Here is a 14,338-nt window from a genome sequence, read left to right on the forward strand (position 1 = left end):
ATCCAGGAATTATAATACATCATGTTCCTGTATTCTTTTTGTACAGTTACATAGCTAGTACATTACTAATTATTTATTTCTTGACCAAGCAGAGACTTTTTGCATTTTAGCCTTATTCCACTCTTTTTTTAATTACTATAGACCTGCACAAGGAACTTAACGAATACAGTATGGGGTGAAAGACAAAACAGCACGAGTTAAAAAGTATTGACAAAAAGTTCTTCAAGTTTAAATTCAAAGTGTGACACCTTAGACAAAACAGCCCTTAACTCTACAACCGGATCCTGTTCATGACCTCTTACTCTGTGTGGTTTATATAAAAAAGGAGCTTGTCAACAAATAGTCTCCCAAGTTTAGGAGATTTGTTCCAATAGCTCCAAGCTTTGCTAGTAAAAGGTCAACAGAACATTTGAGATCATATGTCTGTTCTTGAAATGTTTCAGGTTGCTAAGCAAACTCTTGAGACACGCCCTGACCTAGTATTGCACAGCTTATAAAGTTATCACATCTACTGTTATTGAAGTGTCTGTCTGAATGAATTAAACATCATGTTTTTAGACGTGGCTGGAGATGTTCCAACTTGATATGGGATATGGGTTGCTATTCTTCTAGCTTTTGGAAGGAGATTGAGAATTCTTAGAGTCTTAATGTTACTGCTTTGAGTAGATGAATCTAAGTAACCAACAGTGCTGTAAGTACTTTCTAATAGGTTGAATGTTACCCACTTCATGTATGGGTTAAGTGAATTTTGACCAAACTAATTTCATCCTTTAAGGTACCAACATACTCATAGAATATTGCAATTTCAAATTGTTCACAAATTTCCTATATCTCTGTCTACATAAAGGAATATATATCCCCAAAAGAGCTTACAATTTCTGAGATCTTTTCCTATTTACAAGATGGAAAAGACTCTATAGACAAAGTATACTATGGACAAATCCATCCAACCAATTTTATCAAAATTAATAACAAATACTGTGTTATAATAAACTTAATAATTTGTTTGTAAAAATTACTTTTTAAATACATTTTAATTTGATTTCAGGAGGACAAGTTAAACCATTAATATTCAGGATATCTTTTCAAACAGTTTTACCCTTATTGAAAAATAAAGGTCTCATTGTGAGAAACGAACAAAGTGTTGGAGTGCATTAATCATAATATGCTCTTAATAAAGCTCAGCTATTATATAGGTGGTCATACCATTGTATTTTCAATGAGTTATTTGAAGAGATAAAAAAGGAATGTATTAATGGACTACCACATACGATACCACCTCGGACCAACATTTTCTCTATGTATCACCTTTCTGAATTACAACATTTTACTAGTTTGCAAAAAGTTTCATGGTTAAATCAAGTTCTATTACATAAAGTAAACCAAAGCATATCCAGTATAGTTTAAGACCTACACCTAGCTGTATTTTGTATACACAAAATAATGACTTCAGTTCCCTAGTATTATATTTCATAGCCACCTTCCTAGATCCAAAAACATATTGACTATACTAGAACTAAATTATCTAACAAACTATCAATAATTGTGTCTCATGAACATTATACAAATCAATTGTCTTAGAACAGGCTGGTTCATAGATTTTCAAAGTTTATTAAGTAAGACATGATCTAATTTTCATAGCAACTGTTGATTTTAGTTAGTGTTATTTTCAAATTAAACATTCTAGATTGTTGTAATCTTATTTGTATTACATTGTTTTCAAAATGGTTAAGGTTTTTCAGTTTTACTATTTGTTTTCATATACATATTTTCCAATATTTACCACACCAAATTTATGTTTAGTTCGTGAGATCTCAAAGACACTATCTCTCTCATATAAACCTTTAAAAATATAAACTAATAGTACTAGCTCCTTCTGTTATTTATGTCTGATAATGACTTTTTCAGAGCTGAATCCACATAACTCTATTTATTTAAGCGGAGCTAATGAAATAACAAGTAAATAATTTAGAATCAAATTTTCACTCTACGTTTGGAGGTTAATATTTAGGATGGATGGTTTGAAAAATAATAGGATTAGTACAAGATATTTTTGGCATCATTAAAGGAGATGTATGTAAAAGAAATTAGATGTTTAGAAGTGAGAAAATATTACAATAAACATACAGAATCGCTAACAAATTAAGAAACTTAGATTGAACACAACAATATCAAGTAAAACACAGAGAAGTTATCTGTCAATTGACTGTAGATTGAGTGTATGGATCATATTCATCAGTTTTATTGGTGTTTTGACTGTTTCTTGATGTTTGGATTCAGATGTTGATTTGATACCAATTCTTTGTTGTGGAGCTTAACTTAGGTGTGTTCAAAGCTGTTTCTGTGGCTTTGTTTATTTATAGGGTTGGTATATTAAGTTTTTTTTATCTAAAAAACGCTGATACCAGTTAGTGAAATTTAGCAGATAATTTAAATTTAATATTTTGTCAATATCAGGTTTAAAATTCAGTCCAAATATAAACATAACAGTTATTTATAATATGTTATTGACAGTAGTGTGTTCCGTAGGTAAATGTTCAATTCCAAATCTATTAATGCCAATATTTATTATTACCCCATATAGATAACCTACCCACTGATAAATCAGGCAGAATAAAGTTAGTTTATTAACAGAAAGAGGTAAAGAAACTATTATCACTGATATCAATCCATAAACATCCCATTTTAATACCAAAATGTTTCACAATGCATACAGATGTTTTAGTTCAATGTCATAATTCTTAAAAATTACGAATAATAAAGCGATTAAGCATGTGCCAAAGCTGCACATTCTCACAAACCAAAGGCTTAATGCATTATAATGTATATAGGGTAAGCGTTTTATGTTTTGTACTATTTTTTAATAAAACAGACCCCGTTCAGTGTATATTCTCGTTAAAAACATTAACTAATATCACGCAGCCCTCATTGACCTGTAACTAACTTACCCTCACGTACTTCTTAACATGGTTCTTAATGGTGTTTTTGGTCCAACTGAGCTCTAAATATAGACTAACCTAGTCTTGTTAAAATAAACAAGTACTTCTATTTCAATTAAACAATGAATGTACTTAGAATAATACTTAAACACCATTTTTCATTTTCAAATAAAACATCATGAACAGCTCAGCATACTAAATTTTATTAAATGTTTATGGCTCCTAGTATCAAAATTAAAGAGGTTAAAGATAAATTATTTGTATTTTGTTCGTTTTATCAGATCTTTCTTTTACTTTCAAACACATTCAACTTCACCTTAGCCAGACTAAGTAAATATTTGAAGAATGGATACAAGTATCCACAATTTAAATATTGTTACCATGAGGGTTTCCCAATGTTTCTTGTCTGGTCCAAATTTAGTAATTACAAGGGATTATGACCTGGGTTATTAATTAATATTCAAATATAATTTTTCCCGTTGAATTTATTCCAGTTAGTCTCAGTCAAAACACCTGTGTAAACAATCACTAGCATGAAGAAGTTTAAAATGTTCAAAAATCAGACCTTACAGTTTCTACCTCATCAAGGAGTTGATAGTAATAAACATTGCATCTCATCAAGGATATCGTAGTATAAATATTTATGCATATAATCAGTATTAGAACACCATAATTTAAAACTGATTCAAATTAAATCTAATATTTTTATTTACACATAAATAGTTGAAGATTCTTTGGTAAATAAAGGGGTTTTGGACACTACCAATAACAATCTAAAGCCACCGTTACAACAAACTTAATCGTGTAAAATATCATTGCCATCATAATTTATACTGTGGAGACCAATAATTGTACCAGGAGGTAAAGTATCAAAATCCTACAGGGTCTGATCAAGGATGCCTCTGACCATCTGTGCACAGTGCTGCCCCCCATGGTGACAACGAAAGAAAAACATCCCTCAATACAGTACCGTACTGACATTGTACTGTACAGAATTGTACTGAGATAATATCTGAGATCATATAAAGATAATATATAAACATTTCAGAGGTTCTAAACACGAATGATAAAGATTATAATTTGCAAGGAAAAGACCAAGAGCCATTCTTCCTAAATTTAGATGACGAATTGGTACTTTTAATTAGTTTCCGCACTAAGATATGTGTTGTGCTAATGACAGATTACATTATCACAACGTTGTAAAGGTGGTTTTAGATCATTTCGGTTGTATCCAAAAACCTAATAAACACAATTATTTTGCACAAGCAATTACAGATCAAGTAAAATTAACAGATCATTGAGTTTGTTTTAATTTAACCTTGATGTTTAAAACCAAATTTGACATATAGCAATATAATATTGTGGAAGAATTAAAGGGTTTAAGTTGACTTGAGTTTTCTTCACAATAGTTAACTGTAACTATTAAATTATTATTGTTTTCAAATCACTTTCCTAACCTAAATGTAATGATTGCAACAAATATAAAATTCTGACCACACCCACAATAAATTCTTACTACACTTCATAGTAAACATCACCGATTGCAAACAACAAGAATTAATTTTAGACAGAGACACGTGTTGGCCCGATACCTCACCTTTAAACAAGTTCCATTAGAGATTTCCCATCAAATCAGATATAGTTTAATGAGGCTATAAAAGCAGAGCACTTCATTGCATGTATTTGCACTAGCCATACACTGACTTTACTGTTGTTCATTAACCTGGAATTAATTCCTAACATGCAAATTATACTTACTTGCCAGTGTCATTCCTAATATTTCTTCTAGGCTTTGTAAGTATCCGCAGATGAATACAACTTACAACGGTTGAGGTTATGTTTTGGCATTGCAGGAAACATTGAAGGGAGGCTATACGTGATTTTAAAGATATCGAGCTAACAGCAAAACAAATATCACATGAATACACTAATTTAGTCGGAAGAAAGGCTTGCATTATCACATTACTTCATGAACACTACTAAATACTACAAGATAACAATAATTAAGGCGGTGGTAACAATCTACGTTGAACCTAGCAGACGACTTAACATATCAATTAATTGAGATAGGAGAGATACCTAGCGTCCAAGAATAGAACTACATGATTTGTAGCGGCAGATTTATACCTTCTTGTTCAACAAACTTGTCCATCAACAATGTTACTCGGTAAAAATTCTTAAAAAATGTGAAAATGATTCACACTACAAACACTGTAGTAAAGAAAATATACATATCATACAATTGAAAATATCAAATGGAAATAAAGAGTGATTGTAAAATACTTACCTGTGTTTTTGTAAAATAATACAGTTTTCTTTTATTCCATTGTTGAAAATAAACAAACAATTTTAATATATTTGTTATTGTTATATATTGTTATTAATAAAAACATAAATTGAAATGAGATTTGAGACTAATTTAATTGTTATTGGGCGTTGTATAAAATAAAATTAATGATTCTTAATGATAATTTTAGGTATCGCACTCCAATATTGTCATAAACTGTAACTTCCAGTTGCAAGTCAACTTAGCAAAATAAACCTATCAAGAAGAAAATTAAGTAAACCTAATAGATTTTTAAATACAAAACGCAGTAGTTTCCTGTATTCTTGAAAAATCTAAAAGTGTATATTCATAAAATTATACACGCTAGCAGTACTAAACTTACCATAATAGTTTATGGTAAATAGTTTTGGCACATACTTTCCCAATTAAACCGACTTTTATGAAATATAAATATATAATACAAAAACACATTAATGCACTACAGATTTAGGTAAATTAATTCAGTACTTTTTTCATACAGTTACTAATAAAGTATCTTGCACAAATTTGTTCATGTAATTTTCAGTTTATTTTACCCCTTTAAGAGAAAGGAATTCATTACAAAAATAAATTAGGGTATAAAATGTCAAGAACTTTAGAGATAACGTGTATAAATAGAACACCAAAAAATTAATGTGAAAGATAAATTAACATTATCACTCAAACATATCGTATTAGGATTAATTTGTCAGATAAAAACAGTAGCCTACTCACTTTATGAACGTTTTTATATCCAACAACTTCTTTTATTTTTCATATTTAACACTCACTATTCGTAGTAAAAATTGGTTCACGTAAAAAACTATTTTTATACAAAACACTAAGTAAATTCATTGTTGGCACACACGACCGACCATCGTTTATTAAAAAAAACTATTTGTAACAGAAAGAAGTGTTTCTCTGGACGGGTGCCTTGAAGGCGACTAACTTGAGCAGCTGAGCGGCCGTCTCTACGGCGAGTACCACCGGAGTCAAAACCAAAACAATTGAAGTCTTATCACATTTTCAGTGTCCCAGTTATTCAGTCATTCCGGCAGTATCAAACCTAACCTCGTAATCTGAAGTTCTGTACTTAACTTTGTAATTAGTAATTAGTGGATTTACTCGTATATCCAAACAGGAAGAAGCGTCTTATTTCAAAATATTCCCGCCAGTTTAAATAACATTAATTGATAACATTATTTTATTATAATGTTTATGAGAAACACGTTCAGGATTGATTCTCAGGGAACTGAATTGTATTCTCAGAACTATTAAAATAAAAAACCTATAATTCAGCATAAATCGCTGATATACATAAATATGGCAGTATATTGGTACTTTTTATACAATTTACAGGGCTACTATACGTAAGTTTTTAGATGACCGAAACAGTTTTTCACCCGTGCACAAAACTGGAAAGGGGGGAGATAATATCAAAATGTTTTATGTTGATCATAATATTTGATGTAGATGATAATTTCTAAAAATAAAATAGTAGAAACAATCACTTTTTAATCCTTATGAGCGTCAATACTCCAACCATCAAAACACCAATGTATTCCATTTAAACGTGCACTAACAACTATTTGTACAGCACTATAACAGGAAGTAGGAGTAAAAAATGTTGACCCATTGGAAAGTAGGAGACACTATACCCTCTTTAATCTATTATAAATCGTGGATATAGGGTACAGTATTAGGTTTACTTAAAATAATATCTAAAAGCCAACAGAAAAGATTGTGGAGTTTGTATTACTAGGGATCAATTCCCACAAGCAGGCTATAGCAGATATTGAGAATAGTTAAGAAAATACAATGATTGTTTACACTTCCTTCATATCAAACCCAACATCTCGTCATAAAACCAATTAGGCGTATTTGGCGGGTATTTGGGAGGGGGTAACAACCCTGTCCTCGAACCATCGATTTAATAAACTCTAGATTTATGCACACCTTTAATCAGCAATCAAAAAGCAATAACTGTGCAGGACTAAATTGCTTCGTCACAGCCGATGTTATCATCGTCGTTATCAGCTGATTAAGAGTCAGTTGATTGAGCGTTCAGTCTAATTCAAAACGTAATTTCTTCGGAGAATTTTGAATTATGTCCCCGCATTTTCCTAACTCAAAATACTATTACTCGCATTTTCCGCACATATCTATTCGAAATACTTTCTACATACTCATGACGCATCTAAATTGTCGTCCATAACCCGTTTAGTAGTAGCCTGGTCTATTTAATGATGTAACACAAGGCAGATCGTTATCTCAATCTATATCGGGGAGCGCTCAAGGTTGATCGTGCTGCAGTAGACTCCGGCTATCAGCGCAGGCTTCGTCAGCACACTGACCCGCGCTGATGACAACGTACGTAAAAATCCCGCGGGATAGTACCTATTAGTAAATTATCAAAACTCTAAAGTGGCAGATTTTGGATCATATGGTATATAGGTAGTTTTCAGGATGTAAAAGAAATTAATTCTCAGGATGTCCAGAGTTTTGTCCACCTCTGCAGCATTGTCTTGGACTATAAATCTGTCATAATCCAGATTTTTCTGTTCGTTCTTCTTTTATTTTGAGTTCCAAGGATCCAACTCAGACTCAAAAACCATAACATATGTGACTTTTAAATAATGCTTAGTAAGCTGTGGATTCTAGAGTAGTAGTTGTCCTATTCTTTGTAAGGCATAGAGGGCTGAACTGAATTTTGGACAATGGTTGTTTATTTAACTACTTTAATATCAATGTTCATCAATTATGACATCAATACTAATGAAAAGTAATAATATTAAAGTGGTGTGCAAGTAATTTATATGTCTAAAAACAAATAGTAGACATAAGTAATATAACAAAGGAGTCTACAAGCATTAATTGTAAAATCTGAATTACCGAGTAGCAGATGAGTTTCCCAAGGTTAAGTTTTAGAACCAGTTTTGTTAAGTCACTCATTAATGACTTTCCTGAACATTTAGAAGTGTGCATCAATGAATAATGAATGTGCACATCACAGTTCCGCTTATGGCAAATAAGAACATTGAACAACTATACGTGATTAACCCTATAGTGCCTTGAAACTGATACAAGGTTACTGCATGAAACATGACTTAGTTCTTGATGAGAGTATAAGAAGATCAAGTAAATGTCTTTTTGAAGTAAAAACAGTGATATTAGACACTAAGGCTGTTTTTAAAACTGGTTCTAAAACTTAACCTTGGGAAGTTCTTCTGCTACTTGATAGAGATTCAGATTTTACAATTAATGCTTGTAGACTCCTTTGTTGTATGATTTATTTCTACTATTTTTGTTTAGCCATATAAATTACTTGCAAACCACTTTAGTAATATTGAATTATTGAATTTTGAAGTTTAACTAGTATAAGGTGTTATACTTTAAGCTATCAAAAGCCTTGCTAAAATTTAAATATAACCGGCATATTGTTAACAGTCTGTAGACATTTAATAATGTATTCAAGGTCTATAACCACAATTGTAGTACGATATGTTTTAATAAAACCATGGTGACTAGTCTTTCTCTTTTTCTTCCTCTTTTCTAAGGGGCGGCCTATTGCCAAGCACTTGAACCACAAGGACAATGGCATATTGTGCACTCCGAAAGTATAAATGAACCTCTAACAGATTACAATTCTTCCAACCTCACATGACGCTAAAAACAACTGGTCAAATTTTCCTGAGGAAACTGACCACCTCGTTCAAACTATCAAAGATGGCAAGCAATTTCTTACTAACCTAGGACAGTCAAAAAGCGAGTTGTATACTATTTTTCTGCTTTTGGTTAAGACAGCTTCAGGGCAGTGCATTGGAGTACATCGGAAACCCCAGTAATAGATGAAGCATCCTCTAGATGGATGGCCAACTTGGCCCCCTTAATCTCAATGTTCAGAAATCAAACCACAGCTCCTAACCCTTTTTTTTTTTTTTTTTTTTTTTTTTTCTTTTTTGTTCTCTTAGGGCAAGAAGCTTATAAATTGCACTTAGTCCTGTAAGAACCTTTGTGCTGCTTCCGGAGTGATAGGATATTCAGGATGGGTAAGGTTAGGGAGTAGGGGCCGCCTCCTATCGAGATCCATGAGGAAGAATTAGGGCACTACATCTCAAAGTCATCCCGTAAGAAGGGGAGGCCAGCTCTGAACCAGCCTCTCCAGTCAAAGTAGGCAGGGGGTGGCACACCCTTGTTGAGGTTAACAAGAACCTCTGAGGTAAGGGAACAAACCCCACCAACTCCAACAGTCATCTTCCACAGTAGACTAGACCTATCGAATTGCCCATGAACCCCAGAATCTCAACATTTGCGGTTAGTGATGTGCCGCTACTGGACATCCATAAGGTTGCCCAGATTAAAGTGACACATCGGTTTTTGCTGTGCTCAGTAGTGGGTTCAACTGGAAGGTATAAACCAGCCAGAAGTGATCCCTGCTGGGTGCTCCTAACCCTTACTCAGACCTGATCACAGAGACAAAGCTAATAAAAGAGCTTTGTCGGAAAAAGAACGTAACAGACCGATCTTCAACTCAATCGTTCTAAAGGTCACAACACAGTGTGCCAACTGTGAGTGATGGCATGTTGCAGGAGGATCCCTCCATAGATAAGGGATTGATTAACATTGTAAATAATACAATCTGAGAAATGAGTACTTACCAACATCAAATTCAGTGTTTGCTTAGAATTATTAATATAGTTAATTACCTACCTCATTATAAACTGACAAGTACCCAGAGTTTTTTTTTTAGAACTAGAAGCTTATAAATTGCACTTAGCCCTGTAAGAACCTTAGCGCTGCTTCCGGAGTGACAGGATATTCAGGATGGGTAAGGTTAGGGGGTAATGGCCGCCTCCTATCAAGATCCATGAGGAAGAATTAGGGCACTAATCTCAAAGTTATGTCCCCCGGAAGAATGGGAGGCCAGTTCTGAACCAACCTCTCCAGTAACAGCAAGCAGGGGGCGGCATACCCTTGTTGAGGCTAGCAAGAAGCTCTGATAGTTAAGGAACGAACCCCACCAAACTCCAACAGTCATCTCCCGCAGTAGACTAGGCTTATCGAATTGCCCTTACACCCCAGAATCTCAATTTGCGGTTAGTGATGTGCCGCTCCTGGACACCCATAGGGTTGCCCAGATTTTAGTGACACATCGGTTTTTGCTGTGCCCATTGGTAGGGTCAACTGGAAGTTATAAACCAGCCAAAAGTGATACCTGCTGGGTTTACCCCAAGTGTTAGCTGTAACTCTTCTGCTCAGTGAGGCAAGTTCAGAGTTCCATCAGGTTACTTTGGATCTGTACCTCTTGATAACAGAGGAGAACTCTCTCCTGGAAGGAGTTCACAATAACTAACATTAAATTGCTAACAGACATGTCCAATTAAACTGTGTTGCTAAACTTGTACTATTAATCGTAGAATTTATCTTGCTCTCAGATTGTCCTTATTACCTATTTTGTAGTTCTAAGATAGAGCTACCTCTGTCTAGCTTGTCTGAGGTCAATATGAACACGATCAGAGAGGGATGGCTCATTATGCTCATACAAGTCATATATCCTGTTGATCATATCCTCCATCATTAATGCAATATCAATTTCCTATACTGTATACTCAGTTGTAAACGTGTAAACATTGCTTACATTTCCTAAGCTAAGTGTGCTAAAGATAATAAACTCTAAAAGTGACGTCTCTATTGTTGGTGTTGGTGCAGCCTTGAGATTTCATTGTGAGAATAGGATGTGAAGCGCTATTAATAAAAGCTATTCAGGGTTGGCTTGGTAGGCAAGTGTATCCTTATTCTTTGTTTAAAATTTGTTATTGACAATGGAAGGTTTGAAACGATAATAGATTACAGACATTCGTCATCATTACATGTTGCAAAATGTATAATACAATGTTTCAAGGGTTGAAATCTATCCTCTTCGTCAGGTGAGGGGAAGATTAATACTGTACATAGAAATTAGAACATGCAGCAATGAGCTGCCACTGAAAAAAATAAAGAAAAAAGAGAAAGAAAATATTAAACATACCCAAAAACTGCTTAGAGTCCAGACAGAGAAAATTAACTCAGGTGTTATCACTGCGCAGGATGCAAGTCACGAGCACGAGAAATCAAGAGCACCAATACCCATCACACCAGCACAGGCAATAGTGGACTGTTTTCGAGTATATTTAACAATTTCTTTCTTTTTTTAGTGGCAGCCTGTTTTGTTCTAATTTCTATGTATTAATTATCCCCTAACCTGTTGAAAAGGATAGATTTCAATCCACGAAACATCACATTATACATTTTTTAACATATCCCTACACTAAAAACGTTTCAAGAACTGGTGTCTGCTCTTTTCTTCAGATGTCAAATCCTAAAACATGATGTTAACCGTGCAGAAACGTAAATAGTAAACACAGATGGTAATGAATATGTCTGCTATGGTGCATGCATTACGTGTTTAAGCAGCAAATCTGTGTTTAGGTGTAATTTTTTTATGCCTCTCCGACTTTGAACTGGATTTCAGGCATATGTTTATGGTTTTGAAATATAACTTTTTGTAGTCAGCTTTGACTTTGACGTCTGTCAAATATCCATAATTCTAATAATAAAAGGTAGGCTCATACAATGAAAGGTTTTGCTTAGGTTGAAATGTAAGTTGGCGAAATCATTGCCTGTCTAGATTTTCAATAGTGTATTCAACATTTCCATAATCATAGAATGTAACTGATTTTCCCTTAAAAAAATCATGCCGACTGTCAGTGATTGATTTTATCTCAAATGATCTTGAAGTTTTATTTGTACAAATTTTCCATTAACTTTGGAAAGTGATGAACGGAGAAAGATGAAAAATTAGGTGGAGATGTTTTGAAGGTCAATCAATAGGTCCCCAGCTGTCACTGGCTACACAGTTCCTCAACTGTCTTCAATTGGGATAGGAAAGCATCTTCTGCAAAAGATTTGTTGATGATTTGAACCAAAGGTATTATCAATTTACATTTTTGAAGATCTTGGAAGACATTTCATTAAAACCTGCTCGAGGATAAGAAGGTGTCTTAGGAATTTGACAGTCCTGTTTATTTCATCAGGTGTTTTTGAACATTGGAAGTAAGAATGTTACTTGCCATTGCCCAGGGGTTTTGTGGTTATTACTAACAGTGTATTGCTTGTGTTATTTTGCAATTGTGTTTATTGAATCTTGTTTACAAAATATTTGTTGAAACAGTTTACAACGTCCTTAGGGTCAGTAAGTTTCCTTATACTGGTATTTATTTTTATTGCAGATTATTATGAAGGTTTTTTTCCCTAGTTTCTCTCTTCTCAAAGTGTTCCTTAAGGCTTCAAATTTGTTGTCAACTTGTTCAATGCAACACCTGTTGCCTTTGTTACTTATTTTAGTCTTTTGAACATATAATTTTGTTCTTACAAGCTGTAGTCTTCTTATCATTTGGATTTCCAGTTAGAAGACATTGATCTTGTGCTTTAGAAATTCCTTTTTAAATGTCATAATTTCTTCATTACAAACATCTTTTTGTATAGTGGTAATTCTGTTATTTAGACAAAAGTAGTATGTTATTTGCTTTCAGTATTTTTCATTATAAAAGTGTAAAATTTCAGGAATTAACAGATAATTAATTATTTTGTTGAAACTTGAGAATGGGTTTGAAAAATTACATAATCTATTATAATTCATGCTTGAGCTATCTAAACAATTTTATTCATTGATTAGAAACATAAAGCTTTGCCTGTTTTTATTTGTATTGTGTAATAAATTTTATTAAATATTTAGATATCAAAAACTAAAAAAAATTATAACTTCTTTTTAATTTAATTGAGTTGTACACACCTGATATCTTACATATTTTACTTGTTGAAAAATTTCTAATCATTATGCTGCTGTAACATAAACTAATTTTGAAAGAACAAGTAGATGAATAAATGAGTCTAGGTTTAGTGTTTGTAATGATTGAATTCATTTTAATATAGTTCTCATCTATTCAGGAGGAAAATATCAGTTCACAATCTGAAGCAGAGGCATAACTAGACTATTTATCATCTGGGGCAAGACCTTATAAAGACTTATAATCTTGTAAATATATAATGAGGAATTTAATCTCACTCACCCACCAGTACTTGGCATAAAAATTACAACAAAAAGTGAAATGTTTATGATATTTTAAATGATTAAATGGATAAGCATAGTGTTAAATAAAAGCATTGTATAAGAACCTTTTATGTATTTTTATACCATAATTTTTACTCAATAATGTTTTAATTCAATTCAATTGTGAGTTAAAAAATATATTGTGCATATTCTTTTTATTCTGTGCTCAAGAAAAACATTGCATCAGTAAAGTTGTAGATAAAAGACTAGATTTTATTTCAAGCCTCTTTCAGATGTACCGTTATCTCGGCACAGTCTGAGGAATACTGCCAACTGAATTGCAGCGGTCAAATTTACTCTTCGTCATAGACAAACCCAGCTACCACCCATACAGGACATGTTATTACTGTACCATATAACGAACTTACTCTGTCATAATATGGAATACCTGTAGTACGGGTGTAGGTGTACATGTCATATTTAATTACTCTTGGACTTTAAATTAGTTAATGAAAATTAAACATAACTTTTAATACTTCACAAACTTACATTTCATTACGTTGCTTGCTTATATGCGTACAGTGGAGTAAAATAAATTTGTTTGGTTATCCTAATTTCAGGAGTTGTATGGGCTCTAACTGTAGCTTTTTGGCACATCAAGAAGTTTTACTTTAAGAAATATAAAACGTACCATCACCTTAATTTACTCCAAAGTATGTTACATGTTTGTTTATTCATGTTCAAACATATTCATAGCAGATAGATGTTTTTCTGTATATATCCTTGTTTGCTAAAAAGCCCAGTTAAGCCAAAATTATTAATAGGGTTGATAGTGGTTAGTTATACTTAATACTTTTTTTAATTCTATTTTTTGGAATGTTCGGACTGTAAAGAATTTTTACACCTACAGTTGTCTATATGCTGGAGTCTTGGAAGCCTTATTGACTGGGGGGGGGGGGAAATACCTTTTATTAACAGGACTTCAAGGTTTCTAACATCCTTGAA

At 33.0% G+C, this 14,338-nt stretch overlaps 1 protein-coding gene across 2 annotated transcripts in view; it reads right to left on the reverse strand.

The window, feature by feature from the left end:
• The window catches only part of LOC124368806 (nuclear factor 1 X-type-like), a 551,559-nt gene extending 545,366 nt beyond the window's left edge, over positions 1–6,193 (reverse strand). Inside the window, exon 1 of one of the 2 annotated variants that reach the window (XM_046826193.1) lies at positions 5,980–6,193. The gene's annotated coding sequence lies outside the window, so the exon portion shown is untranslated. Of the gene's footprint in view, positions 1–4,697; positions 5,013–5,979 lie in introns of those variants that run through there. The other variant, XM_046826194.1, reaches the window with a different exon arrangement.
• Positions 6,194–14,338: the final 8,145 nt, after the last annotated feature.

Source organism: Homalodisca vitripennis, chromosome X, assembly GCF_021130785.1.
Source record: "Homalodisca vitripennis isolate AUS2020 chromosome X, UT_GWSS_2.1, whole genome shotgun sequence".
NCBI lineage: Eukaryota > Metazoa > Arthropoda > Insecta > Hemiptera > Cicadellidae > Homalodisca > Homalodisca vitripennis.